The sequence below is a fragment of the Triturus cristatus genome, chromosome 11 (genome assembly GCF_964204655.1).
Source record: "Triturus cristatus chromosome 11, aTriCri1.1, whole genome shotgun sequence".
Lineage (NCBI taxonomy): Eukaryota > Metazoa > Chordata > Amphibia > Caudata > Salamandridae > Triturus > Triturus cristatus.
Window position 1 is genome coordinate 909,976,159 of NC_140594.1, and position 24,762 is coordinate 910,000,920.

Below are 24,762 nucleotides of genomic sequence, written 5' to 3' on the forward strand. Positions count from 1 at the left end.
TTCTATGTGCAGCATTAAGTGAGATATAGTGAACCTATATCTCAGTAAGGGGTGCATGCACCACCTTACCCAGGCTGCAGTAGCAGACCTGTGGTGTAATTTTGGATGGCTTTCCAGGGGTGGCACAATACATGCTTCATCCCCTGGTAGGCCTCTGGGTACCTATGCCCTGGGTACATAGTATATCATATACTAGGCACTCACAAGGGTACCTCAGGATCCAATCTGTGGTGTACCTAAAGTACATGCAATCCATTTAGAGAGGAAACAGCTAGGCTGGGGCCCTGAATAGCAGGGTCCCAGCCAGACTAAAGTAGAAAAACAGTGAAACACCAGCAAAAAGTGGTGGTAAACATGTGAAGCAGATCCTACTCTCCTACACAGCCCACAACAAAAATCCTAGAATCACCTAGTACTTTTTTCTAACATATGTTCTTGTTGCTGAATATGGAACACTGATGCAAATTCATCCACATAAAGTTACAAGGCAATCTGCTCCATTTGAAATGTGTTAAGGTATGACAAAGTGGAGAACAACGGTTTCTGCCAAAAGTCAACTTCCAGCTGTTGAATTTCGAAGAAAGTGACGGATCTTACATTAAAACAAATCAAAAGTAATGACGATTTCATGACTTTGTATTGCAAGCCATTCAATTCTGAGAAGAATTTGTTGGGTGGAACTTCCCCTTTAAGGAAACTCTCTGGTGCAAACGTCATGTCAGTTCATGCCTAAAGCTCTCCTCATTCCTCTAGGGTTGCAGAAGGCTAAATTCTTACACGCTGATGTTATCTGGTGCTGCAACAGCCTCCCGCCCTGGCATGATAAATCGACTAATATATCGATGTACTGGAGTTAAAGTTTTCTGGAAGATTTCAAAATCCAGAACTTCTTTTCGGTTTTGAACCTTTCTCATAAAGTCAAAAGACGCCCATAACTTCCCCTTTTTTCAACTAAACTTATCAAGTGGGATAAGCCCCGCCTTTTCTCCTTCGTGGTATGAGGCTATATTGCATGCAAGAAAGGAGGGTATTTCAACTGCTCTCCTTGGAGGCCCAAAGATATGTGATGTAACTTTTATTGCCCACATACACACTTACTTCAGTTATAAACGTCTTACAGACTCTGTGATTTAACTTAGAAAATATGTCATGCTACTATGCAGCATATGGTCTTAATCACAGTTATGTTTCATTTTGACTTCTCGGACTTGGGCGCCACCCTCCCTCCCTTTCCCTAGTCCTGAGTGTATCATCATCTCACAACAGCTATAATTACAAACAGACCGTTCTTATCTTTCCTTGGCGCTAACATTTTTATATTTGTATGCCACATGGGAGAATTAGCAGTTGATGTAATGTTTTAGATTTTTCGTTCAAAAATATCATTTGTGGTCAAGACCATTGACTGCTGTACAAGTATTATTTTTCCATGTTCTTCCAAGATTCATTTTCTTGAGTCTCCTACAAAGATGATGTTTGCTCTATGCAAAGTTGTAAAAGTGGATTACTATAGGACATACGGCATACTTTTTTGTGTGAAAAACGTGAATTTGTTCGAAAAAGAGATTAAAGGGCGAAAATGCACCGAATCCAATGATGGACATATTATGAATGCATTAGTGAATATATCATATAATAGTCAATTTTTCACTGGCATTTGCACTAGACAATGGATACAAAATCTCATTTTAAACTGGTCATTGGTAAAAATGTTTTTGCATTCGGCAGACTTTGTGAATTTTAATGTAAAATTACACCAACACCTCTGCAAAATATGTGACATGGCCCAAGATACTGACATACTGATTTGCCCTTACCAGCCCAAAGCCATAGTGAGAGGGTTAGTTGCAAACAGTTAAATCAGGAAGTTGGGGTTTACATGCAAGTATAGATTGGTTGCCTGTTTGCTAAGTGCATTCTATGTGCCAAGTTTGTTATTGAATTTTTAGGTCGAGCCTGGGCAGCGCATGCTCTGCGGCATTCTGTACTAGAGTATGGAATAGAAGCCCCGAACACTCTCCGCCCATTTTTTGTTATTGGCTTGTGTCATTGCCCTTCGTAAATGCTGGCTTCTAATTCTTTAATAGGCTTGTTAGTCCCTCCTTAGTGACACCTTGTCTTCATTTGTAATCGCTCATGAGGACTGGCCCTTTTACTTGGGTTGTTACACAGTACAGGGCATATTATCAAGCCCAATATCGCCGCTTTAGCGGCCGTTTTCGGCAGAATAGCGGCGATTTAAATATCGCTCTATTATTAAGGACACGCTAACGCGTGTTTCCTTGAGGTAGAGGCCGTCTTTTCTCCACTTTGCATGTCAGCGATATTTATTGCTAATGACATGCAAAGTGGGCGTTCCACACTAAAATCACATGAATACTGTTGCTAACCACACTTCCCCCTATTATTAATCTGGCCCCGGACTGGCGTAGCGATAACAAAAGTCGAGCTAAGCGCAATTATCGCTGGTTTCTAATGCCTGTTGAAAACGTGACTTACCCACCTTGTCAATGGGAGGTGGATTTTCAGGCTGAGTCTGCACTTGCCTATTAGCAAGCATTGCAATAGCGCAGTGGAACTAGCGCTTGTTTTCTGGTGCTATTGCTGGTTCTCGCCGCTATCGCTGGATTTTGCATCGCCTCTGAGATAAGCATTGTTAAGAACGTGCTATCTCGGCGATGAAATCCAGCGATGGCCGGCGATAGAAAAAACGCGCTAAGCGCGCTCTGCGATGTTCATCGCATTTTGTCGATAATATGCCCCTACGTCTTTTTAAGTCTGTAAGCACTCTTTTCTTTAATGAGTTTCTCCTACTGCAGGCACGACTTGCTGTCCCCGCAACATTCAGCACGCCATGCGTGCTTTCACTGTCAGAGCAGTCCGGGACAATGGCAGCCGCTTCTTTGAAATGCAATAGATGTCGCATTTACAAGAGTATGAGCTATTGGCATTGGAAATGACAATGCCTTTTATTTATGTGATAATTAGCAAAACAGATAAATAAAAGGCATTACCATTTACAATACCAATAGCTTAAACTCTCGCAAATGTGAGACCTATTGCATTGCAAATGCTTGTTAAATATTATTACAGGACATTAGAGTGGACATTTGAGAGCCTGTATTCTGTGAGTAACTGCAATACTGGTGAAATCTTTGCCATGGCACTGCAGTTCACAGGTCCCACAATTGTATCAATTCAGTAGCCTTCACTCTGCTGTATACCCACTGTATAATCGTGGAATAGACAATACACATAAAACCCCTCAATAAGCTTTTGGCTGTAAAGTAACATTGAATATGTGTGAGTGGTAGCAGCACTTATGTGGAACTGTGACCGTTTCTACATCTTACCCATTAAATGATGTTGACTGGAATGAAGCCCATCCTGATGCAAATCAGTCTGCCAATCTTTTCTACAAGGACAGGGCTAAATTACCATTCCAGGGAGTCCATTTGATCTCTACAGGAAGTGATATCACTGCAGTTCCACACACTCATCTCTACAGAAAGTGACATGGCAACGTTTCATGGCTTTTATTTTTACAGGAAGTGATGTCACTAGTTTCCTTCCAGCACCAACTTTATAAGAAGTTAGAGAAGCAGACCTTATTCCACAGCATTCATATCTGCAGGAAGGTACATGACTGTAGTTTCCATTATTTATGTTTCAGGAAGTGACAATACTGGTTTCCTGCCAAATCCATCTTTGAAACAAGATGTCAGGAAAGCGAACCTCATTTCACTACCCAGCAGCTATATCTACAGGAAGTGAAATCACTGGTGTCTCACAAAACTATTATTTAAAGAAAACAACAGTTGAGTGAACATCATTCACCAGCACTTATCCCTACAGGTAGTGACATCACTGCAGTTCCCTGCATCCACATCTGCAGGAAGTAACATCACTGTTTCCCACCTGAAAACGTTGATCTCCACCTCTGCTTCAGTCTACTCCTGTGTGATTCACCGCTCAGACATCCCCAGCAAGGGGCAGACACAGAGAAGGGCATTACCTGTTTCAGCATATCAGTGCAAGAAAGCTAGACCCCTGCTTCCCAGAAACTGAGTAAGCACCTACAAGGTAAGATCTCATCAGAAGCCTAGCCCAGACACCCCTTAGTATCCATTTAAACAATAACACCCATAGCTAGATCACAGAAACACTTATGTGACATCCTAACAACACATAGGCCTAACCTCAAAAATATCCAACTAACCACCACACACACCAAATCTACAAAAGAAACACTCCAATTCATTCTTATTAATGCACGTTCAACAGTACACCATTCTCCAGACATTACAAACCTCATTACCTATCACAAGCTTGATGCATACTTCATCACATAAATGTGGCTCACATTCACATAATCGCACATTCTAGATGTCCTTGTGCACAGTTTCCAGCATTCGGTGGGCAGTCCACACACATAAGAAATGAGGACACCTTGCAGTGTTCCATGCGTGCCCCTGGTCTTGAACCCTATGCAAGCAAGCAGCTCTCAACTACCTGGAGCTCCCCACATTGCCTCCTTCAAAGCTCAATCTGCTACCTTCCACCTCATCTATAGGATCTCTGGGCAGAAAAAGGACTTTATATACAAATTGTAGGACCTCCTCATAGCCTCTTCAATCCGGTAAGCACACGCCACCGCCCTCATTGACTTCAGACTCCTAGACATTTGGGGGGATATGTATAAGGAAGTGGCGGAGAGAGGCATTAGCCGTCCTGGCTTAACGCCTCTCTCCGCCACTTCTGAAACGAAAGGCTGCACCCTATTTAAAAGAATGTGGTGCAGCCTTGCGTTTCCCCCTGCGATGGCGCTAAGTTTAGCAACTTAACACCAACGCAGGCACCCTTGCACCATAGTGCAAGGGTGTCTGCATGCAGAGGAGGATTGTTTATTTATTTATTTGTTTATTTATTTATGTGTAGGAAGGTGTCCCTTCCTGCACATAAACATTCCTAAAATGCCATTCTGTCACTCTCATGGTTGCTGCTTTGTGCAGCACACATGAAAGTCACAAAATGGCATTTTTTTAAAGGATTGTTTATGTACAGGAAGGGACACCTTCCTGCAATAAACAATCCATGGCATTTTGCGTTTTCCATGTGTGCTGCACTAGGCCGAACACATGGTAAAAGCAAAAACGAGGAGAAATGAAGCATTTCTCCTTGTTTCGCCAACTTAAGACCAGGTTTTCCCTGGTCTAATTTTGGCGCTGCCTCCTATGTACGCTGCCCTTGTACATAGGGGGCAGTGTCAAAATCAATGGGTATTGCGGTGGAACAGCCACTGCAACACCCACTGCCCACCCCTTTCACGCTAACCATATCATGAAAGTGGGCCTTATTGACAAGGCAGCGTTAAGCCATGTTAAGTGTACGGGTATCACACAATTAATCACTCTGTGAATTGAATTTCACCTTCTTTTTTGGGAAAGAGTAACCCACATACACTTTTAACAACACATTGAAAACGTTAATAAGAAAATTAGTTGAACTGACAATTAAATATAAACATGAACAGTGTAGATTTAAATATGTCTGGCTTTTTAAAATACTTAAATAAACTAGGAAGCATATGTTCAAGCCCCTTACGCCACGGGAACGTCACTGTTTCCAACGTTATTGTGGTGATAGGGGCTTCACCTTATTTACATGGCAGCGTTAAGCCACCTAACATGGCTTAACAGTGCCTTGTGAATAAGGCCTCCTTTCACGCAATGCTTGGCGTGAAAGGGGTGGGCAGTGGGTGTTGCGGTGGGCGTTCCACCGCAACACTCATTGATGTTGACGCTGGCCCTATTTACCAGGGTGCCATAATTAGGAGGCGATACCAAAGGGGATGATGGACGGAGCGTTTGAGCAAATCAAACACTCACCCCCAGTCAACTGATCTGGGTTTATTCCATCATCATTCCTTAGCTCACTTCACCACCCCAGTTCAGACATGGCCATATGCAAATCAGTCTGACCCTGTGCCTCATGGGACCAGTCCAGCCCGAACTGCCAAACCATGTCTTCCCTGGACCGGAAACAAGCATCCTGGGACCGGTTTCGGGTTCATAACCCTCGTCAGCCAGGCTATCTTGAATCCAGTGGCAAAGTGAGCAAGGGACCCACGTCTGGGCATACCCTGCCAACTTAGGGCGAACAAAGCGATACCAAAGGGGATGATGGGCGGAGCGTTTGAGCAAATCAAACACTCACCCCCAGTCAACTGATCTGGGTTTAATCCATCATCATTCTTTAGCTCACTTCACCACCCCAGTTCAGACATGGCCATATGCAAATCAGTTAGACCCTGTGCCTCATGGGAACAGTCCAGCCCGAACTGCCAAGCCATGTCTTCCCTGGACCGGAAACAAGCATCCTGGGAACGGTTTCGGGTTCATAACCCTCGTCAGCCAGGCTATCTTGAATCCAGTGGCAAAGTGAGCAAGGGACCCACGTCTGGGCATACCCTGCCAACTTAGGGCGAACAAAGCGATACCAAAGGGGATGATGTCCATCACCACCCCCTTTTCTACCACATAATTAGGAGGCAGCGCCAAAATTAAGACCAGGGAAAACCTGTTTAATGCAGCACACATGGAAAAAGCAAAACGCCTTGGATTGTTTATGTGTAGGAAGATGTCCCTTCCTGCACATAAACAATCTTTAAAAAAAATACATTTTGTAACTTCCATTTGTGCTGCATTAAGCAGCATACATTGAAGTGACAAAATAGCATTTAAAGATTGTTTATGTGCGGGGAGGCACACCTTCCTACAGATAAAACAATCTTCCCCTGCATGCAGACACCCGTTCACTATGGTGCAAGGGTGACTGCATTGGCACTACACTGCTAAGTGTCTCGCCATCGCTGGGGGGAGAGGATGTGGTCCGTCAGCTTAAACTGCCGACTTTGGTGCTGGAAACCAGAGTTCGAGCCTCGAGGTCGCGTCCACATCCTGTGATTCTGGGCAAATCACTTTATCTCCCCGTGCCTGAATGTGTAATGTAAATAAGGTGCTCATGTAAAGCGCTCCAATACCTTCGGGTCGAGTTCGCGCTATATAAATATGCAACAAAAAAAAAGTCTGCACCATATCCTTGTAAATATGGTGCAGCCCTGCGTTTCTGAAGTGGTTGAGTGAGGCGTTAAGCCATGATGCTTAATACCTCACCCTGACACTTCTTTATTCATCTGGCCCTGGGTATTTCACCCACATTTTCATTAAAGCTCTGGTTTAAGACTGTCTGAAGCACTGAATATGTATTTGTAGCTCTTGCCTCATGTTCTTAAATGTGACTTGGGGGGAACACAAACCAGAGACCACTCGGGCTGTACACCCCAGGCCCACATTTGACGTTGTCTGTCCTTCTTTCCTTGTCTGTCGCTCTAAAGCACTCCGAAGTGGACAAAGGCAGAGTGCTGGGCTTTACAAAAAGCGCAAAGAAAAATAATATTATTAATAATAATAGACCACAATGACTCTCTGAGCTCTGAGAAACAGGGCATAAATACGCCTGCCAATGTCTTCGAAGGATAACCACACGGAGGCGTTTAGCATTTTACATTCTGTATTATTCTGTATTTTAATTATATGAACCAGAAAACTAGTCATTGCACTTTTGATTGACATTTTACAAGCTGTGTGATGACATTTAGAATTCCACAGGGATAGCAGAAATGCATGTTTTATGATCTCCTCCTATAAAGTACCGTTGAACCAAGGAGGAGGCAGCCACAAAAGATTTCCCTCAAGAGGAAAAATAAACCAAATAACATTTACAGTGAACGATATTGTGAAGCGTTTAGTAAGGGATTCCCCGCGAGCAGACGTCAGACGCACGTCAAAACCTCATGATCTGTAGTAAAGACTGAGAGGTCGATTCAGAGAGGGCCTGAGAAGGCAAGCTGCAAACAATGGGCCCTTTGTTTCTTGTAAACACATTGGTTCTTTCAGAGCCTCGTCTTCCTACAAACCTATCAACCCCACAATATGTTGGATTGAAATGCGACTGCTACTCTTGGTGCAGAGCTGCAGACTGATCACATTTCAACCGTGAGCACCATCTTATTTTCATACCTATTTCCAGACTCTAGGCGAAATATTTTTTTCGCAAGCGTAGTCTCTGATAATTCCAGTTATTGCTTTTGTCCATTTTGCTTCCGGTGAATTTGGTGCCTGCGGGAAACTGGTTCCAGCAGGAAATATACATTGGGAACTGTGAAACTGCTGGTGTGTCTTTTTTTGTTTTTTTTGTTGCATATTTATATAACGCGAACTCGACCCGAAGATATTGGAGCGCTTTACATGAGCACCGTATTAACATTACACATTTAGACACGGGGAGAAGATTAAGGGATTTGCCCAGAATCACAGGATGTGGACGCGACCCATAGGCTCGAACCCTGGGGGCAGATTTATGAGCCCCTTGCGCCACTTTTGCGTCACATTTCCCATGTTAAAAGTGACGCAAAAGTGGCGCAAGGGGCTCATAAATCTGCCCCTGGTTTCCAGCGACCTCGAGGATCGAACTCTGGTTTCCAGCACCAAAGTGGGCAGTTTAGCCGACGTACCACTACCACAAGGTCTTAGTCAATTTGAGCTGTGCAACCCACATTGAGCAATTAACATGCGTGACTTTTCAGTATGAAGGCATACCTCACATAACATTTTCATACAGAGCGTCGTCAAAGCATATTTGCAGAATAGGTAAAAAATGTCCCAAAATTATGATTTTTTTTTTGCATGGAAAAAAATTACCCGAACCTATATGGTGACTGGGGGCTCATTTGAAAAACAATTCATGCCTTAAGTTTTCATATTCACTTGAAGGTGCTCCCTGTTCACGTCCACGCTAAACATGTTTAAAAAAACATGAGACAACTGCAGTGGAAGCTTTACTGACCTAAACTAGTCAGGGCGTCTCACCCTGAACCACTATCTTCCTTAATATAAGGCACTTCGCATACGGTTAGTTCTGCTTATTAATGTGTGAGTAATCATTTCATCTTCTAATGTACATCAGAGTGACCAAAATAGCACACAAATGTAAAAAACAAAGTAAGACCCAAGGAAAGAAAGGCAGGCCTTTCAGAAAAACCACAGAGCACAAGTGTTCAAACCATCTGTTAAGCAGGCGGAATGAGAGCACGAAATCAATTAGAGCCATATGCATGCAGCAAAGTGTGACTTTGGAGCCTAGAATGTTGCAAAGCTCACTAAATGTATTCATTAGAACTGAGCACGAGTTTGAAGGGATTGGCTGCCCTGCCTGACAGAAGTCTTTTTGAACATCCAGAGCAGCAATGTCGTCAAAACTTTTAAATGTTGTCCGTGAACAATGGAGCCCACAGACATCTTCGGCCTTGTTTACTCACGCGCTGGAAGCCAAACATCACTTGGGGGATTTCGGCAGGAAATGAGCAAAGAAGGAAAAAACACGTTTTTTTTCCAGTTTCCCTTTCCTTCTCTCTTCCATTGTAAAAACAAACAAACTTCTGGACTGAGTCTGTTAGAAAAAATATAGGGTTGATTCAATGCCTTTAGGGCATCTATTCCAAGTCAGCATACAGTTGCGCTTTGAATTTTTTGGGGGAAACACGATTGATACTTATTTATAAACACAGGGGCTGACTTTGAGTTTTGCAGATACAGCTTCCGTCTGCCAGTTTCAATTTAGGTCTGCCAGCCCCACAGTGCTGCCAGTTCTGTTGCATTTAGAGTTCACGCCCATGGCGGTGGAGGTTTATCGACCAAAGTGTAACTTTTTGAAGGAATGTGTTGTCTTATTTTCCAGTGTCATCCTAATGTGGACACTGACAATGTATCCCCATATATAGGTGTGGGTACTTTCCGAGTACCCTCATTTCTTGCTTTCCTATAATTTTTGGGCACTTTCCTAACCTGTTTAATACAATATTATTATTATAAGATCTTGTATAGCGCATAGATAGCCGAAAATGGTTTTCCCAGTGCTTTGTCAAAGAGGTAGGAGCTTGTGAAGAGGGAGGTGATCAGAACAGCCAAGTTTTCAAAATCTTACGGAAGGTGGTCAGTGAGAGACAGCTTCTCAGGGACTCAGGCAGGTTATTCCACAGCTTAGGGCTGAAGTATGAGAAACAGCGATCGGCCGTGCTAGCCAATTTGACCCAGGGAACTCCAATGAAGAGAGTGAGTTGGTTGTTATGGTACTACCAGTTCTTGTCGGTAAAGTGGGCCAGTACTCGACCTAGCTTTATGCATATAGCATAAATATTTGACCTATGTGTCAGCCAGTGAAGATCGCGAAGGAGACACAACGCAGAGGCATGTTTAGGAAGATGATACAGAAGCCTGGCAGTAGAGTTCTGGATGACTTGTAGACATCTAACAGAGGTCTTGCCTGTTCCTAAATAGAGGATGTTCCCATAATCCAGTCTTCATTAAATCAAGGCCTTAATGACCGTCCTTCGGGCAGAAAAAAGGAGCACCCAGATGATTTTTTTTAGCCATTTCACGATTGCGAGGCAGGTATAAACTACCATGGCAATCTGAGATTTAATTGACAGATAAGCATCTAGCTAAAAACCAAGGTTCTTTACTTTGGAGACCGGTCCTGGAAGAATGCCTAAGGTCTCAGGAAAATGCGGGAGACCCCATAGCAGGAGGTTTGTACCCATCATCATGTAATCAGGAAGGGGGGACACGAGAGCTGGTTATTTAAAGAGGTCCTGTTCTAATGCTCCCAGGGGTCTACGTAGGAAAAGACAGGTAAGAGCAGTTCCTCTAAATGGCCAATTTGGAAAAAATAGTAGTGATTACTCTGATCTGAGAAGGGAAAGTTCAAATTCAGATCTTGTTGCCCTCACACACCTGTTAGGGTGTCATGCTTCATCATTGGGCGTGCTCCTCGTCGGACCGGCGCTGCAATGTCCGACGGGCCTGGTGGCATCTTTATCGGAGATCTTTTGATCTGAGTACGCCGTTTTGTGTGAAGACCATGTGAATGATTGTGGAGGGTAATAGCTCCTAAGAATGTGGGGATTCAAAAAAGATTAAAATAGGCCCTGGCCCCTCGGTAGTTTTAATAAGGTTAGGTAGGGCTGGGACTAGGTAAAACCAGGGAGGCTACTTAGGTGATTCAAGGTATCAGGGTAGCCTATAGTTGACAGGGGTCAACATGTTTCGTGTCACAGATGCTCAAGTTCGAGCGACACTTCTTCAGGACCGTGGGACCAATAATAAGTACGTATACCTCAGTTTCTTATAACGGGGTATTGGAGGTCAACCACATAAAAGCTGGACCTACGTATGGTACAGAATAAATGGCTCCGCCTAAACAGAGGGAGACAAAAAATATATAGAGGACAAGCATAAGCCACCCATTCGTAGCTTAATCAAAAGTAAAGGGTCCAAACGTCATATTGAGGTTTCAATTATCTCCTTCAAAGGACCATCATTTCTACTCAAAATAACGAACTCGTTAGAGAGAGGACAATAAAAGAAGTTATAACTAGTACATATAAAACACAACTAAGTGATCTCAAGCAGTGATACAAAACTCAATTCTCCTTAAAATTACCAATAGAATGGAACAACCAATATTCGGAATACAAATCTTACCTCAGAATGAGGGGTTCAGAGCTTCATAGGTAAAGGAGTAGCAACCGGACCACTGGAACGGTCCCACTGTGGCAAAGATATAAGCATCGCAAAATATCATGCTATACAACATGTGAGTGAAATACTCTATCTCTATCAAGAGCGTGAGATGTGTTTGCTCAAGGTGGTTGATAAGCTACTTTGTGCCAATCGGCTCACTCCTCATAAAGGGCTGTCATGTGAAGTGCTGTGGGCTAAGTAGTCTAGTACACTGTGATAGCGGTTGGTGTCCAGAAATGGCGGTGATAAGCATGGAAATCCATGGCTGTGAAATAACACGATATGACAAGGACTGCCGCGGTGGAATGGCAAATACTCGTACAGGTTTTTTAAAAAATATATATACTCCAGATCGTGACTAAATCTGATCTCTATCGAATAATCCTAACACGATGTGCGAGGTTGATAGGAGGTGTGTTTAATGTTGTGGTGGGCCTCCGTCTATACGTGCATAATAATATACTAATTCGTGAGTAGTTGCTCCTTAAGGGTAGCGTGTTGCGGCCAAACCGACCCCTAAGTCGAGTTCGTGGTGCTCGTATCACCCACGGCTAGAGTTCCGGTAAGGACTCGGTGGCCAAACCGACTTATACGTCGAGTGCATGGTGCTCGTATCACCTACAGCTAGAGTTCCGGTAGGAACTCAGTGGCGAACATATTGCAAGCAGTTAGCGTAGTCAAACACTTACCCAAACGCTGGCGGGGGGCAGGCCAAAACAGGACGTGTCTGCTCCTCACCTGAATATTACCGGTGTTGGATTCACTTCCTGTATTTAACCTAAAGTCGATGGCGTGATCTCGCGAGATTGCGGAGGGCGCCATTTTGTCACAGAAGGGTTGCCTGACCTTGGATATCGAACCCTGTAACGAGCTAGTTGATGTGGTACACGGGAGATACATACGTTGAAAGGCAACGTTATGTCTTGGTAGACTATTAAGAAGGAAACGATCGATGCACACGGATCTGGATATTGAGACTGGTATATTTTAAACCTAATAGGAATATGGGTTACTGGATGTTATTGGTAACTGTATAGTCAACAGTAAACCCGCATAGAACCCAGATGGTGCTATCCCTTACAGAGGTTGCAGGGTGTATAATCAGGAAATGTTACATAACTGTCCAGGGCGGGAATGTAAATCAGTGTAAAACATAATTTATGTGTAAATAACACAAGGTGTAATTTTGTGATGACAATCAGGGCGTATGAACATGTTGGTGTATATGTTAGTTCTATGTACATATAGAGACATGGGTAGTGTGGTACCATTGGAGTCCATGCACCACAGTCTTGTTAGTGGAGGTGTGGTGCTGACAGAACCCTGTATAGTAGAAGTATTATCACATAAGGTCTGTCCATGGAATTTCGTCGTTAAGACCCCTTTCCTGTGTCGATAAGCGAAAAATCCATCTCTGTTCAGTTTCAAAAAGTTTTTCCTGAGACCATGAGGGGTTACTTTCAATCACGGTCCAGTGTAGATCATTGTGTCCGTGCGGATGAGTGAGGTAGTGTGTACTCAATTCTGTCGTGGATCTTCCACACCGTATGTTGCTGCGGTGTTCCATAATTCTTGTCTTTACTGGGCGTGTTGTCATGCCGACGTATCTTAGTTTACAGGGGCAAGTAATTAGATAGACGCAATTATGGGAGTTGCAGTTAGTATGATTTTTCTGAGTCCAGACTTTGCCTGTTTCAAGAGTGAGTTCTTTTGTTGTCTTGGTAAGATCACACACTCCACATTGTCCGCAGGGATAATGTCCACGTACGGGATCCATATCCCATAGGGTCCTTTGTTTAGTTTGTCTTCCAATCTTAGGACGAGTGTGCACTATGATGTCACGTAGGTTGCTAGTGCGTTTGTTCGCAAATCTTGGAGGGGTTATAGCCACTTTTCCCGTAGTCAGGATCTTCCAGTTCTTTTTTATGATCTTCTGGATCGTATTAGATTCTGGTGTGAACGTAGTCACGCATATCAGTGACTCGTCGGTGGATTTAATTCTAGGTTCCAGCAGAGATTCTCGGTTGTTGTTTAGTGCTCGCTTGTTTGATCTTTTTACAATAGATGTGGGGTAATCGCGAGTCTTAAGTTGGTGACTGAGAATAGCTGCTTCCTTTTTGTAATCGCTGGTTTTTTCGCAGTTTCTGCGGAGACGGAGGAACTGTCCAAAGGGAAGGTTATCCCTTAAGGCTTTTGGATGATAGCTTCCATACAATAGTAAGCTATTCCGATCTGTAGGTTTTTTAAAAGTCTTGGTGATAACCCACCATCTTGTAAGGTTATGGTCAGGTCTAGGAAGTGGATCTCTGTGGATGAAACAGAACGAGTGAACTTTAAGTATGGGTCCAGAGAATTCACCCATATAAAGAATCTGTCACACGTCTCACTATCGCCTTTCCATAGGATCAGGATGTCGTCTATGTAGCGTCTCCACAATACAATGTTGTGCATGGACTCCAATGGTACCACACTACCCATGTCTCTATATGTACATAGAACTAACATATACACCAACATGTTCATACGCCCTGATTGTCATCACAAAATTACACCTTGTGTTATTTACACATAAATTATGTTTTACACTGATTTACATTCCCGCCCTGGACAGTTATGTAACATTTCCTGATTATACACCCTGCAACCTCTGTAAGGGATAGCACCATCTGGGTTCTATGCGGGTTTACTGTTGACTATACAGTTACCAATAACATCCAGTAACCCATATTCCTATTAGGTTTAAAATATACCAGTCTCAATATCCAGATCCGTGTGCATCGATCGTTTCCTTCTTAATAGTCTACCAAGACATAACGTTGCCTTTCAACGTATGTATCTCCCGTGTACCACATCAACTAGCTCGTTACAGGGTTCGATATCCAAGGTCAGGCAACCCTCCTGTGACAAAATGGCGCCCTCCGCAATCTCGCGAGATCACGCCATCGACTTTAGGTTAAATACAGGAAGTGAATCCAACACCGGTAATATTCAGGTGAGGAGCAGACACGTCCTGTTTTGGCCTGCCCCCCGCCAGCGTTTGGGTAAGTGTTTGACTACGCTAACTGCTTGCAATATGTTCGCCACTGAGTTCCTACCGGAACTCTAGCTGTAGGTGATACGAGCACCATGCACTCGACGTATAAGTCGGTTTGGCCACCGAGTCCTTACCGGAACTCTAGCCGTGGGTGATACGAGCACCACGAACTCGACTTAGGGGTCGGTTTGGCCGCAACACGCTACCCTTAAGGAGCAACTACTCACGAATTAGTATATTATTATGCACGTATAGACGGAGGCCCACCACAACATTAAACACACCTCCTATCAACCTCGCACATCGTGTTAGGATTATTCGATAGAGATCAGATTTAGTCACGATCTGGAGTATATATATTTTTTAAAAAACCTGTACGAGTATTTGCCATTCCACCGCGGCAGTCCTTGTCATATCGTGTTATTTCACAGCCATGGATTTCCATGCTTATCACCGCCATTTCTGGACACCAACCGCTATCACAGTGTACTAGACTACTTAGCCCACAGCACTTCACATGACAGCCCTTTATGAGGAGTGAGCCGATTGGCACAAAGTAGCTTATCAACCACCTTGAGCAAACACATCTCACGCTCTTGATAGAGATAGAGTATTTCACTCACATGTTGTATAGCATGATATTTTGCGATGCTTATATCTTTGCCACAGTGGGACCGTTCCAGTGGTCCGGTTGCTACTCCTTTACCTATGAAGCTCTGAACCCCTCATTCTGAGGTAAGATTTGTATTCCGAATATTGGTTGTTCCATTCTATTGGTAATTTTAAGGAGAATTGAGTTTTGTATCACTGCTTGAGATCACTTAGTTGTGTTTTATATGTACTAGTTATAACTTCTTTTATTGTCCTCTCTCTAACGAGTTCGTTATTTTGAGTAGAAATGATGGTCCTTTGAAGGAGATAATTGAAACCTCAATATGACGTTTGGACCCTTTACTTTTGATTAAGCTACGAATGGGTGGCTTATGCTTGTCCTCTATATATTTCTCCCTCTGTTTAGGCGGAGCCATTTATTCTGTACCATACGTAGGTCCAGCTTTTATGTGGTTGACCTCCAATACCCTGTTATAAGAAACTGAGGTATACGTACTTATTATTGGTCCCACGGTCCTGAAGAAGTGTCGCTCGAACTTGAGCATCTGTGACACGAAACATGTTGACCCCTGTCAACTATAGGCTACCCTGATACCTTGAATCACCTAAGTAGCCTCCCTGGTTTTACCTAGTCCCAGCCCTACCTAACCTTATTAAAACTACCGAGGGGCCAGGGCCTATTTTAATCTTTTTTGAATCCCCACATTCTTAGGAGCTATTACCCTCCACAATCATTCACATGGTCTTCACACAAAACGGCGTACTCAGATCAAAAGATCTCCGATAAAGATGCCACCAGGCCCGTCGGACATTGCAGCGCCGGTCCGACGAGGAGCACGCCCAATGATGAAGCATGACACCCTAACAGGTGTGTGAGGGCAACAAGATCTGAATTTGAACTTTCCCTTCTCAGATCAGAGTAATCACTACTATTTTTTCCAAATTGGCCATTTAGAGGAACTGCTCTTACCTGTCTTTTCCTCCGGTTTGTACCCATCACCATCACCGTGGTCTTATCGCTGTTAAGCTTTAGTGAGTTGGTGTTCATCCAGGTGGAGATCCTACCCAGGCAAGAATTCTGGGCATCGGATTTATGGCCCTGAGCAGATGACAGAGACAAACAGTGGCATCACCTCACTGCCTGGCTCAGAGCCAGTAAACGTAAAATAAAACGATGTTCTTGCCTCATTTTGTTTTACATTTGCCGGCTCTTAGCATAGGAGGGGCAGGAGGAGTGCTAAAACACTCCATTCGCTAAGTGCTCATGTGTGTTTGGCCGGCCGTCTCAGGCTGACCAAAACACACATGTGAACTTAGGTTTTCTCCTGCCCAGCCGCATTAAGCAGCCGGGCTGGAGTAACCACCACAGACTCTCTGGCACAAGCTGGGCGTCTTTCCTGTCCACTCAAACCAATCACCATGCTGCTCTGCAGCATGGGGATTGGACAGGGAGTCTGTCCCAGGAGCTGCTGGGACCAAACAGGAAGAGGTGAGGCGGCGCGACAAGACGCAACTCTGGAGGCGGCCAGCAGCGAAAAGGTACGCTTTTTAAAAAGTATTGTATTTCTACCCTCCCACCCCTCGTGATGTCTCACCCCCACGACCCCACCCGCCCACCACCCTTTGTTTATGGCGGCCGCCTCTGGAGACAAGATGATTTGAGTGTAATCTGCTTAGGGAAACAGGCTTAGGCCACAGCTTTCGACAATATCTGCAAGGGGGCGAACACAGATATTGAATAGCATTGAACATAAGGCTGATCCTTTGGGCACTCCAGAAGTAAGAGCATGGGACTTAGACATAAAGCTGGAAGAGAACGCTTGGATTGTACGATCTTCCAAGATAGAGGTCATCCAGGATAGAGCTATCCCTGGAAAGCCCAGGTTTGCCAGTCTTTCTAATAGAGTGGTATTTGAAAGAGTATCGAAGCCTGTGCTAAGGTTGAGTAGAATCAGCACCGCCATTCTGCCATTATCCAGAAGCTGTGTCAGGTGTTCAGCGACTACCAGAAGGGCAGATTCGGTACTCTGTCCTAATTTAAAGTTAGATTGAGAGGGAAGGAGAAAGTTTTGGAATCCACGAAGGCAGTAAATTGTGCATTAACATGTTTCTCCAAGATTGTGGGTAAAATGTGGAGCATCAAGATCAGTCTAAAGTCAAACCAATTGGAGGGATCCAGATTGGGCTTTATTAAGAGGGACAGGACCATGGCGTGCTTCCCTGCCAAAAGGAATGCGTCCCTCTTCTAAGGAGGAATTGAGGAGAATTGTCAATAGTTGTATTGAGTCTGGTCCCAGTGTACTATGTTTGGCTGTAGGAAGAAGGTCTCTAGAAGAGTCGGACTTTAGTGGAGTTATTCCCGCACCTTCCTAATGATGAAGGTCTCTCCCCCCAATAGAACAATCCACATTGTACAGAACTCTAAATTGTGCAGCTTAACCTCCAGATATGCAGACAAAGAAGGTACAATTTTTGGGAGGGGAAAATTTACTGGATGATAGTATAGGTGTGCGCCCCTCCCAATGTGACCCTAGTTGTGCACTATTGGAAATGATCTTTTGCTGAACCTGTTTTTATTTGCAATAAACCTCTGCACTTTACTCCAGCTAACCAGCTGTAAAGTGCTTGTATTATCCCTTCTTAAACATGGTAAAATTGGCATATACCTAATTGGCACATTTATTTTACCTAGAAGTCCATAGTATATGGCACTACATGTACCTAGGGTCTGTAAATTAAATGCAGCTGGTGAGCTGCAGCACTCCGTCTGCCAAATACTAAAGGTGCACTGTAAAACATGCCCCCAGGCCTGCCATTGCAGCCTGGGTTTTCAGTTTTAAAACTGCCATTTCAACCTGGCAAAACAAACCTTTTGTTGGGCCTAAACCTTCTTTTTTTATAATTATGCTACCCCTAAGGTAGGTCCAAATGACAATAGGACAGGGTGCATTGCAGTTCAAATTTACAACATATATAATTTATGTTTTGTGTGTCCTGGCAGTGGAAAACCTACAAAGTAATATTTTAATGTGGCAAGGCTGGCTCTCCCATAGGTTAACACTCGTTTCACTATTAATTTTAAGCAAGCGCTACATTGTTACGAGCCACTCACCTGCATATCAGGCGGTTCCGATAGGGTAACAGTAGATACCTGAGGTCCTCCTAGGGTGTACCCTTAGTGACAGGGAATGACACTGCAAAAGGAAAGGGAAAGGGGGTTGGAATTGAGAAAAACAAACAAGTTTCTGTGTTGCTCCTCTGTGGCAGCTACAGTGGGGTCTCAAAAGGCCTGTCACCCACCTTGTGTGAATTTCCAGTCAGAGGAGTATTTGTGGATTACAAGAACAGTGATTTAACTCACAATGTCTTTGTCAAACAATATAATCAAAACTTATGTGCATGCTATTTGTTTATATCCAAACCAGACATCTAGTAGTGCTCTGGCTTTCTGATCAAAAGGCTTATGTCACTCTTGAGTTGGAGTATGGATTCTTAATGAATCGCTCAATGGATGTTGTGACAATTATCCTGTAGTGTCCAAAATATAGTTCTTGTATCAAGCCAATATCTACCTAACTTGTACTCCTAGAACACACAGAATGATCTAGGTTTCTTTTTGGCAATGTACTGCCAGTGCAAAATTCTATTGTGCGCTTTAAAAATCAAATGATTGCTACTGACCTCGAGCACAAAAACCAAGAACAGTATTTAGCAAGAATACCTGATGTCAGTTGTCTTTCTTTTATTGGCTTTTTCTTCCTCTAGGGAATCTTATGCTGGAGCTGGAAAGCTGGAAACAGTGTCGAGACATGAACTGGAACTGAAGAGGGGGCTTGGCGAAGGAAATCAGGTGAGTGCAGGACAAAGAGTCCAAACAGAATACCGGGGTGGGAGCAGTCTTAAAATAGAAGCTGGACGCATGTTTCTAGATAACAACACCTGTAGATTTTTTGGCAGTTACTCCATGTGAGTTTGTTTGGCAAGTGCACCTGATGCTGCCGCCAGGGTTATGGAAATTTCAGCTTGAGCAAAGTAATTAGTCTTGGAGTGCACCTGCGTCTGCCCCCAGGATCATGGAACGTTTAATTTGAGCAGAGTAATTAGTCTTGGAGTGCACCTGCTGCTGTCCCCAGGGTCATGGAATGTTCAGAATGGACATAGCAATTAGTCTTGACAGTTTTCTTCTCATGAATTTTCTTAATAGGTGAACCTGGCACTGTTACCAAGTGTTCTTATGAATTTTTGACAAGCAGACTATTGAGTTTAGTCAACTGTCTGTTAAGGCCAATAGTTCTCACCATGCCACCAGGGAAGGAACACCCAGAAACCTACACCACAATGTGAACATGCAATTTGGTGAAGGAGGAGAGAACAAGCGGAAATGTCTACCTAAATCATAGGGGCATAGAGGGTCGTGCAGTTGCTGGTGCCATGACAGTCTCTCCCCCCAAGTGCCCCCCTACTGGATGTGGTTTAGTGGGGTTGAGGGCATGAAAGCGTCGTACGAGACAGGGAGCATGAACAAAAGAGGCGGGTTCCCAAGAATGCTCTGAAGGAGCGTAACCTTTCCAGTCAATCAATTAGTATAACCTGCCTTGAGAGCATTTGGAATCAAGGATACGGCAAACTTCATATTCATGGCGACCCTTTTCCAGGACTGGTAGTGGTAGTGTGTCTTTTTGAATGTCAGGGTGATAAAGTTTGATGAGGGAGGCATGAAATGCCAAGTCGATAGCATATTTGGGGGGTAGGCGCACTTTCACGGTGACAGGATTTATTACCTCAGTTATATCGTAAGGGCCTATGAACCGTGGTTGCAGTTGTCGAGGACCGTCTAATTGAAGATGTCGTGTTGATAACCATACTAAATCTCCTTTCTTGTATATGGTGCTTTGGTCCTACGGTTGTCTGCATATGTCGTCATGGTTAGCTTAGCCTTCGCCAGGCTATTTCTGTCATGTTCCCGAATTTCACATAGTCGTTCTAAGTGTTTTGTAACTTAGGGTACTGGGCTATCAGTGTTTGAGACCTCTATGAAAAGAGCTCTGGGATGCCACCCAGTTGTAAAGAAGAAAGGTGTACACCCTATGGCCAAGTGTGTGCTATTGTTGCATGCAAATCCTGCCAGAAGTAGAGCCTGATCCAATTGCCCAATGAAAGTGGACAGTAAACATCGAAGTGTCATTTATAAAGACTGGTTGACTCATTTGGTCTGACCGTCTGTTTGTGGGTGGAAGGTGGAGGACAGGGCTACTTCAATACCTAGTTTAGCACGGAGCGCCTTCCAAAATCTGGAAGTAAATTGGGATCTGCAGTTTTAGATAATTTTGGATGGGAGACCACGTAACCTCACTATGTGGTTGATGAAAACCTGACTCAATTCCGGAGCTGTGGGTAATTTCTTAAGAGATATCAAATGTGCGATCTTGGGTAGAATATCAACTATTAATAGGATGGTGGTAAAAGTGTTGCTGGCTTGAAGATCTGTGATAAAATCCACACTTATAGTGTGCCAGGGGGCAGGCGGTATGGGTAGAGGTAGAAGGAGACCTGTTGCATTGCTTGTGTGGGACTATTGAGTGCACAAACTAGACAGGTGACTACATATTTTTTAGGAGTCAGGCTTCCTGTACTGTGCTTCAGACTACATCTCCCAGAATGCCCTGCGAGTGATGGGAGTTGTGTGCTGTCCAATACTGCCTTAGCACTGGCCATGAGGAACTTCGTTTTTTGATCGCGATCGAATCGACCCACCATTTTGTGGCCCGCCGCCATTTTGTGTTGCCATCACTCAGGCAGCACGGCGAACAAAGTCTATTCTGCTTTTTCTGTAGCCTGGTGTCGAAATACGCCTTCTGCCTCTATTTGCAAAGCTGGTGTTAGAACTAGCCGAGTACACTAATCCCTGTCTGGCTTTCCTAATCCCCGTCTCAACTATCTGTTGATTCACACTATTCTTTCCTGACCTTATCTTATCAACTGGCCTTCACTGACTCATGCTTGCATTCTCTCGTTTCACAACTGTCCTCCAACACACACAAACGTATCTCGCCACCTGCAAGTTAGTTATGAATCTGTTAATAAATTAGTTTGAGGGTGGGGTGACAAACATATTTGGAGGAGAGGTCTCTTCGAGTCATCTGACACTTCTGTTTTCAAACCTTTCTTATTGGTTCCACCTTGTTTTCCAACTTTCCTTATTGGCTCTTTCTTGTATGCTCTGGGAGTGTATTTTATTAATGATTGTGTTATTGTATGGTATTTAACCTGATGCGCCACAGAGTGAAGTGGCAGTCTCCTGAGAAACTACTCTGTGTACTTCTAGGATAACTGTACTAGCTGCAGCTAAATAAATCTGATCTTCTAACGCCGACAGAGTGTCCCGTGTCTCTGTGTAGCGAAGCAGGTGAACTCCGGAGACTTTGGGCGTACCCTGCGCCACAAGGCCCAAAAGGTTCTGGTTCTTCAACTGGCACCCACGTGGGGCGGCTTCAGTGGTACCGGTTCTGCTCGAAGGTCGTGAGGAACCCCGCAAGAAAATTCCGGAGGGTTCGCGAGCCACACTAAGCGACCCCTGTATGTCGAAAGTGGTCCGAAGGTCTTTTGCAGCGCGGTTACTCCTTCCTGGCGGCTACTGACGACCGCTGCCCTGACTGCCGCCCTGCTTTGGCCCTTCCTTTGATGATGTATGGTACGGCGAGACGATAGACGGGCCTCTGTTGGTGGAAGAAGACGTCCTTAGTTAAGTATTTTCGTGGGTCGCGCCCACAAATTTGATTCTTTGATTCATTTCTTTGGGTACTTAGATTTATCTCTTGCAATAGATAAAGCCGAGGGTAAGTGCATTTGTGCTGCGTAAACTGAGTTTTACTCCCTTGAAGTTTGTGGACAGACAGGAAAAATCTTGAGATGCCTGGTCTGACTAAGTTTGGAAGAATTTGTTGTCTTGGTTGTAATAGGGATTCCCGACTTGAGGACTCTTGTCCGATTCCTTCGGTTGGAACTCCCACATATGAGCTCTATTCAAAACATGGTATCGGCCCCATTGCCTTTAACGAGACATGGACCCGATACACGAAGAAAGATGGTGTTCTCAAATGGCCAGAAAGTGGTAGTTTTGATCCTGATGTGCTAGATAATTTGGAAGCAGTTTTATTTAAAAGAAAAGCCCGGCCGGCAATGTTTGACTCTTTCCGCCTTTGGCGTAAGGAAGCCAAACATAAAGAAATTAAACAAGCAAAACGAGATAGGAAAGCACAGGGTATGACAATTATACAGGCTGCCCAACAGTTCAAAGACGATGAAATTGATAATGCGACTGAAATTTCAGAAAGAAAACATCGTATGGCAATAGATAAATGCTATCCGATGTTGCCTGTTTCTTCTTCTGATAATAAGAAAGATATAGAAGAAGATCCCCTAATGTCCCATTTATTAAGGTTGCCTCCGCCCTATGCGCAAAGTGGCAATGTACTTCAGCCGTTACAGCCTGTTCAGCTACCAGTGGTACTTCCGCCTGTTCTGGCTCTTCCGCATTTGCCTCCTCCAGTATTACCGCCCTTGCCGGTTTTACCGTTAGCCTCGACTTCTTTGCCCTCATCTCCTGATCTTAGATCTCCTTTGCCTTCTGCTCCTCCTGCAGTTATCCATTCTTCTCCTGTCAGTTCCCCTAATACTCTGTCTCCAATTCTTATGTCCAATTCACCGACTGTGCGTAAGTGTCTCACAGACTCTGTCACTAGTATTCTATCTCCCTTCTTTGAAGCTTTAAATGTGTCTCCGGCTTTTGTTCGAAGACAATCTCGTAGTCAGTTCCCAGATATTGAAGAACGAGAGAGGTTAGACTCTCTTGCACGAAAATGGATCAAGAAGGGTCCACAATACAGTGTGCTTGATATTATGCCTACCTTTTTGCAATGGAATGGGCCTACGCAAAGATACGTTTTCAATGTACTGTGCGACACTCTCATCAAAGAATGGGAAGATGTGAGTTCAAGTCTGATCCCACAAGATCTGTTAAATGTTCAGACTGATTTTGAAAACGGACTTATTGTGGGTTCTAAGGTTGAGGAAGCTGTAAGGACGCTTATCTCTTATAGATCCTTATTGTTTTCTCAGATTTTTCTTGATTCCGATCCGTCGGTTAGACTGACGTCGAAAAATTATCCTATGAGAGAGGTTCCTCCAGTATGGAAGGAAGAGGTTGCAGGAGTAGGTGGTAATGCACCTATCCCTGCTCATTTCCAACGTATATGGGTACATGTCCCTTGAAAGAGATCTTAAGTTTTGGCCTTTAAGCAGACTCTACCAGATCCTCGTAAGAACCCTGCAGGTTATTATAAAGAATTATCGCAGACAGTTGACGCCTGCATTATGAATCTAGCAAATATTGACATGCTAATGGGAAATGTAGTCCCACAGACAATATGGGCTAAGATTCGTAGAGAGGATCACGCGCAGGAACTAGGTGCTACTTGGGATGTTATAACTAATACAGATAGAGATCAAGTGGGTGGCGCAAAGCCTGACGCTCTGATCTCGGAACTTCCTGGTAGAATCATTACGTTAATGAAAACTATGATGCCTGCATTGAGAGTTAACTGGGATAAACTAGCAGCATGCAAACAAAAGAAAGATGAAAGTGTCTCTGACTTCTTTACTCGTTTCAAGGAGTCATTTATCGACCACAGTGGTCAAGATATGGCTACAGAGGGTGGACAGCGATTATTCGTGGACAAATTTGTATTCAATTTGCTTCCCGAGCTGTCACACAAATTAAAAGATTCAGAAAGTTCATGGGCTGTTTCTTCTTCTGCTCAGATATTGGCTACTGCGCAATATTATGAGAACAGAGATAAGGAAGAAAAAGAAAAGCAAGAAAAAAGACAAAAGAATTAAAGACGAAGGTTCTCTTGCAACAAGCCTATCCACCACGTTATGCTCAGCCTCAAATTCAGCAGCCCCCGCAGTTTCAGAGGTTGTATCAAAAACCTGAGCCATACAATCCGCGACCTTTGTTAGGTCCTAATCAATGTGCCTATTGTAGAGAGGAAGGTCATTTTAAGAATAGTTGTCCGGTTTTATTGCAGCGCAATGGAGCGTTACCTGCTCCACGAGGTCGTGCTGGCCTCCAGTCAGCAAACAGAGGTAGGGCTCGGGGTGTGTTGACTCAAGAACAGCGTGCCCTACCTTCTCCCAATTCCATGAACTATTTTGATCAGCAGAATGTGAGGTCTGCACAATATTACAATGAAGACCATTATGTTGAAGGCGAGAATGAAAGTCCTCATGCTAACTAGGACAGCCATGGACAAAGTAAGGGAGTTGTGCCAATCCCAGTAGATCAAAATGGACCTAATGTTAACGTCACTACAATGGGTGTATCAGAGCCATTTCTTTTGGATACTGGAGCAATGAGAAGTTCTATCATTCATTCTAAACTCCCTGGGGCACCTTTGTCTGGCTTAACGAATG

At 44.0% G+C, this 24,762-nt stretch overlaps 1 long non-coding RNA gene across 1 annotated transcript in view; it reads right to left on the reverse strand.

The window, feature by feature from the left end:
• LOC146785600 (uncharacterized) overlaps positions 1-24,762 on the reverse strand; it is a 119,988-nt gene that overhangs the window by 83,435 nt on the left and 11,791 nt on the right. Inside the window, exon 2 of the long non-coding RNA XR_014970452.1 lies at positions 18,401-18,482. This is a non-coding gene — a long non-coding RNA (uncharacterized LOC146785600). The remainder of the gene's footprint in view (positions 1-18,400; positions 18,483-24,762) is intronic.